Below are 6,690 nucleotides of genomic sequence, written 5' to 3'. Positions count from 1 at the left end.
ACAGGTGGAAGAAGATGGCTGGCCTTTCCAGTTTTGCCCTTCAGCCGAGTCCTCTGCCTTCCCTCCTCACCACACACACACACACACACACACACACATCACACACACACACGCACACTCACATACAGCATTGCACACTTAGGACGATGAAAACATTTGCTGAATAAGTCACTGAATCAACTAGAACTTCAGGCAAAGGCTCTTCCAATTTCCAAGGTGCACCAACAGCTCATTCACTTACTCTTTATTGGGAACCCACCCTGAGCCAGCCCCCACACCTGAAGTAGAGAAATGGAGATCCTGCCCTTCCTCCAGTGAGCTCACAGCTCCACCCCACCAGGACAGATGGGTTTGTAAAGCCTGACAAAGTAATGAGAAGGTTAATCTGCTCAATAAAATAGGCCTCTTAAACACTTGTATACCGCAGGAGTCCTTTGGGGATATACAGAATCCAGTGGGTGCATGCGGGTTTTTTCCTAGAAGGAAATACAAGGCCGTGTTAACAGTGGTTAAGGGAATGAAGGACGGGGCGGGGGCAGGGAATCCTGTACTTTTCATTTTTTGCTCTTCTGAACTGTTAGTATTTTCTAACAGTATATATTATCCTCCCTCTCTTTCAGTAGGGGTTATTTGAGTATTAAGAGTATGAGCTATATTTCTTTTCTTTATAGTTTTGGTACGAAAATAAAACTCATTCATATTTTAATAGTCAAGAACAAAACCAAGCAAAACGAATAAAACCCACTTCTCCTTTTAGCAGGCCAGACAATAATGTGTGTTTTTTATACTCACCAGTGTTCCAGCTCAAACCCACTTTTGCCCTTCTAGTCCCACATACAGCCTGTCTACTAGATATCTCCATCAGGATCCATCTGCAAAAGCAAACATCATGTTTTCTTCTCTGACTTAAGTCTTCATTCCTGTAACTACCTAGATGAATGTCCCCATGGTCAAGTCTCCCATGTTAGAAGTCTGAGACCCAGCCTAGGTCCCTCTTCTCCCACACTCCCATATTTGATTTGCCATTAATCCACTTAACAATCCCACCCTCCCTGCCCCCCCCCCACACACACCAACATTTCTTCCCAACTCTTCTTCCTGCCTCAGCCTCATCTTCTTCCCTAGCATCCATTTTCCCTACAGGTCCCTCTGTCCATCTCTGAGGCACAGATTTGATCACATCATTTCCCTATTTAGGGCAATGATTATTAATAGATCCCGGGGCACCTGGGTGGCTCAGTGGGTTAAGCAACTGACTTTGGCTCAGGTCATGATCTCGCAGTTTGTGAGTTCAAGCCCCGTGTCGGGCTCTATGCTGACAGCTCAGAGCCTGGAGCCTACTTCAGATTCTGTGTCTCTCCCTCTTTCTACCCCTGCCCTGCTCACACTCTGTGTCTCTCTGTCTCTCAATAATAAACATTAAAAAAAATTTTTTTTAAACAAAAAAACAAACAAACAAACAAAAAATAGATCCCAACAGCCATCTAAATAAAGTCAAACCATTTTCTCATTGTACCATTTGGCCCTATCCTATGTTCCAGGAACCCTAGAATATTTTTCATCACCTAGAACCCAGAACATATACTCATGTCTTCATGGTTTTGTATATGATGCTTACTATGCTAACATTTTTCCCTCCTGTCCTTCTTCATACTCCTTCCTGTGAATTGTTTGATACACAGCTCAAGTGTCACTTTTACCAGAAGCCTTGTTGGAATCCTCTGGCTATAATTATTTTCTTCCCATACACTCTTACAGAAATCTCTACTTCATTCCATCTCAGAACTTATACTGTTTTAAAACTACCTATTTAACAGTCTCTCTCTTCATCTAGAGTGAGACCTCTCTGAGAGCAGGGGCAGCCTTTTGCCTTTGTAACTCCAGAACCTAGAACAGATTCTAGCACAAAGTCAGTACTAGATAAATGTTTATGGAATGCTGATTGAATTATTAAAGACTGACCACTACTCCATTTGCTTAACTGCATTTCTAGCTAAGTGCTTCTTCAACCTATCATGACTTCCCCACTCACCATCTTTGTACACGGTCTTAAGAATATACTCAGCAAATGGTTGAGGCAAAAATAGACATTTCTGTGTATCTGAGGGTCTCCTGTGTCCTGGAGATATGCAAAAGGAGAAGGAATAGCGGTGATGAATGCTACACTGCTTACCCTGCCTCTATTTCTTGCAGCAAGAGAAGAATTAACATTCACTGGGGAACCTACTATGTGCCAGATAGTATGGCTGACACTCTTCATATGTGATCTCATTTTATCCTGAAAACTCTGAGAGAGAGATTCTCTTTCCCATTTTGTAGGTAGTTCCAAATTAAGTGATTTACTAAAGTTCTCAGTCAAGAGTCCCAAGACGAATCATTTGAGAAAAACATAGTCTCTTCAACAAATGGTCCTGGGACAACTGGATATCCATATGCAAAAGAATGAGTTGAATCCCCATCTCATACCATCTACAAAAAGTAACTCAAATGTTCCTAAATGCAAGAGCTAAAAACCATAAAATGCTTAGAAGGAAATGTAGGGGTAATCTTTGTGACCTTGGATTTGGCAATAGATTCTTAGATGTGAAACCCAAAACAGAAGCAACAAAATTTAAAAAAGAAAAAAAGGACTTCAACACAATTAAAAGCTTTTGTGCATCAAAGGGACATTATGAAGATAGTGAAAAGACAACGTACAGAATGGGAGAAAATATTTGCAAATCATACATTTGATAAGTGTTTGGTATCCCGAGTATATAAAGAACTCATATAACCCAACAGCAAAAAGACAATCCAGTTAAAACACGGGCAAAGGACTTGAACAGGCATTTCTCCAAAGAAGATGTACAAATGGTCAACAAGTACATGAAAAGATGCTCACCCTTATTAGTCATTAGGGAAATGCAAATCAAAATTACAATGAGGTATCACTTCACACCCACTAGGATGGCTATAATCAAAAAAAACAACACGTGTCGGTGAGGATGTAGAGAAATTGGAACCTTCATATATTTCTGGTAGGAATGTAAAATGGTTCAGCCACTGTGGAAAATAGTTTGATGGTTCCTCAAAAATTTTAACATAGAATTACCATATGACCCAGCAATTCCACTCCTAACCATCTACCCAAAAGAACACTGCTGTGGAAACAATCCAAATGTTCACCAGGATGAATGAACAAACAAACTGTACACACACACACACACACACACACACACACACACACAAATGGCATACTATTCAGCCTTAAAAAGGAATGAAGTACTGTTACATGTTACAACCTGGATGAACCTCAAGACACAAAAGGATTCCACTTATATCTTTTTTTTAACGTTTATTTATTTTTGACAGAGAGAAAGAGAGAGACTGGCCGTGAATGAGGGAGGGGCAGAGAGAGAGGGGGACAAAAGATCTGAGGCGGGCTCTGTGCTGACGGCAGACAGATCCAATGCCAGGCTCAAACTCACGAACTGTGAGATGGTGACCTGAGTCAAAGTCGGACACTCAACTGACTGAGCCACCCAGGTGCCCCATATGACATATTCTTTTTTTTTTTTTAACATTTATTCATTTTTGAGAGACAGAATGTGAGTGGGGGAGAGGCAGAGAGAGAGGGAGACATAGAATCAGAAGCAGGCTCCAGGCTCTGAGCTGTCAGCCCATAGCCCAATGCGAGACTCGAACTCACGGACTGCAAGATCATGACCTGAGCCGAGGTCAGACACTTAACTGACTGAACCACCCAGGCGCCCCCTGTACGATATATTCTTAATAGGTAAATCCGTAGAAACAGAAAGCAGATTGGTGGTAGCCAGGGGCTAATGGGGATTATCTGCTTAATGGCTACAGGTTTTCTTTTAGGCTAAGGAAAAATTTTGGGAATTAGATAAAGATGATGGTTGCACAGCACTGTGAATGTATTAAATGCCACTGAATTACTCACTTTTAAGTAGTTAATTTTATGTTACATGAATTTTACTGCAATAAAAATTTTTGACTTAATTAAAATTAAAGATTGTGTGCCTGAGTACAAAGCTTGGGTTTCCTTCACTGCCCTTTGGGGCTTTCATTGAGGACAGTCCATAGAATGACTTCTTTAGTGGTTGTAGCTCTGGTGCTATTAAGCTGAGGGACCTGACCAAGTCACCATCCCCGGTTCCTTGACACTGCATCTGCCAAATAAAGATGACAGTCCCTGACTCACCAGGGCTTCTGTGGAGACTCAATGAGAAGGTGGAAAAAGATCAAATCACCAGAAAATGAAAAGTCATGATGATGATAAATGAAATACCCAACATACTTCTTTTACAACTTCTAGACTTCTTTTATTAACTTGAAGATGCTTTGTTATCATATTATTATTATTATTATTATTATTATTATTATTATTATTAGAGAGAGAGCACGTACACATGGATGGGGGAAAGGGGCAGAGGGAAAGAGAGAGAAAGAATCCCAAATAAGCTCCATGCTCAGTGTGGAGCCTGACGCGGAGCTTGATCTCACCACCTTGGGATGATGACCTGTGCCGAAATCAAGAGTTGGACGCTCAACTGACTGAGCCACCCAGGCATCCCAAAGATGCTCTTTTTTAGAACAAAGAAAAACCCCTGAAGAATCCTAATATGAAACACAGTCATAAAGGACCAATAAAGAGGTTCTAGATAAAATCTCAAATATGATTAGGGAGAATAAGAACCAACTGAAAGTAGGAATAGGAAGGAACTTTCTTAACTAGAAAAAGGGCATCTACAAAAACAAAACCTACCATCACACATTTACACTATACTTAGTGGTAAAAGATGAATGATTTTCCCCTAAGATTAAGAACAAATAAGGATATCTGCTTTCACTATTCCTATTCAGCAATGACACTGGAGGTCCTAAGCAAGTGCAGTAAGGCAAGGGGAAAAAAGTTGGAAAGTAAGAACTAATATTCTCTTTTGGCAGGCAACATTATCATCGATGTATAAAATCCCATGGAAACTATCCCAAAAACCCTCCTAGAGCTAATAAATGATGAGTTTATCAAGGTTGCAGGATACAAGGTTAATATAGAAAAATCCATCACGTTTATATATACTAGCAATAAACCACTAGAATTTTTTTTTTAATTTTGCCCATTCTCTTTTCCCCATCTTCCGATGTCACCATAACAGTGAGCATGAACATCCTGGCAGATGCTGTCAAGAGCATTAACGTGACAGGAGAGACAAACGCCAGGGCCTTATTAGGCCATGCTCCAAAGTCATCATCCGGTTTCTAACTGGGATGATGGAGCACGGTTACATTGGCAAATTGGAAATCACTGATGATCACAGAGCTGGGAAAATTGTTGTGAACCTCACAGGCAGGTTAAACAAGTGTGGAGTGATCAGCCCCAGGTTTGCTGTACAACTTAAAGATCTAGAAAAATGGCAGAATAATCTGTTCCCGTGTCACCAGCTTGGTTTCATTGTACTGACAACCTCAGCTGGCATCATGAACCATGAAGAAGCAAGATGAAAACACACAGGAGGGGGAAAAAATCCTGGGATTTTTTTTCTAGGGATGGAATACATACATGCAAATAAAATGCCTCAATGGACAAAAAAAAAACTCGGTTGAGCGTCCAGCTTCGGCTCAGGTCATGATCTCAGTTGGTGAGTTCAAGCCCTGTGTCGGGCTCTGTACTGACAGCTCAGAGCCTGGAGCATACTTCAGATTCTGTGTGTGTGTGTGTGTGTGTGTGTGTGTGTGTGTGTGTGTCTGCCCCTTACAGGCTCATGCTCTGTCTCTCCTTCAAAAATAAGTAAACAGTAAAAAAAAATTTTTTTTAAAGATATAGTTAGATATAAATCTAACAAATACGTGCAGAATAGATATGCTGAAAACTACAAAACTCTGATTAAAGCAAAGTAGATCTAAATAAACAAAAGAGGTATACTTTATTCATCATTTGAAAAATTAAATATTATTAAGATGTCCATTCTCCCCAGATTAATCTATAAATTCAGCACAACTTCAATCAAAATGCCAGCAGGAGTTTGTTGTTGTTGTTGTTGTTGTTGTTGTTGTTGTTGTTTTTAATAGAAAGCAACAAGCTGGTTTGAAAAACCTATTTGGAAAACCAAAGGAATTAGAATGGCCACAGTTATGAAAAAGAAAAAGATGGAGGACTCATACCTGATTTTAAAACTCACTATAAAGCTATAATAATCAAGACAGTGTGACAATAAATTATATTTTAAAAAATCAAGGCAGTGTGATACTGGCAAAAGGATATTCACATAGATTAATGGAACAGAATATTCCATATTCTATGGAACCCACATATGGCGAAGAGATTTTGTCAAAAGTACAAAACAATTCAGTGGAGAAAGGACAGTCTTTCAACAAATAGTGCTGGCGCACCTGAATATACATATACAAAAAAACAAACCTCAGCCTATACATCACACGCTATAAAAAATTAACTCAAAATGGATCAAAATGCAAAGCTGCGACTTCTGGAAGAAAATAGAGAAGAAAATACTTGTGACTTCAGATTAGGGGAAAAGTAATTAGATATGATGCAAAATTAAAATTTTTGCTCTTCAAAAGCCACTATTAAGAGAATGAAAGGACAAGCCACAAACAGGAAGAAAATATTTGCAAATCATATATCCAACTAATGACTTGCATTCAGAATTTCTGAAGAACTCTTACAAC

General features: G+C 39.7%; 1 pseudogene; it reads left to right on the top strand.

Annotated features, from left to right (window-relative positions):
* Positions 1-5,158: 5,158 nt before the first annotated feature.
* On the top strand, positions 5,159-5,607 carry LOC132673280 (small ribosomal subunit protein uS8 pseudogene; annotated as a pseudogene).
* Positions 5,608-6,690: the final 1,083 nt, after the last annotated feature.

The sequence above is a fragment of the Panthera onca genome, chromosome C1 (genome assembly GCF_046562875.1).
Source record: "Panthera onca isolate mPanOnc1 chromosome C1, mPanOnc1 haplotype 2, whole genome shotgun sequence".
Classification (NCBI taxonomy): domain Eukaryota; kingdom Metazoa; phylum Chordata; class Mammalia; order Carnivora; family Felidae; genus Panthera; species Panthera onca.
This window is presented reverse-complemented; position numbering and strand designations above follow the sequence as displayed.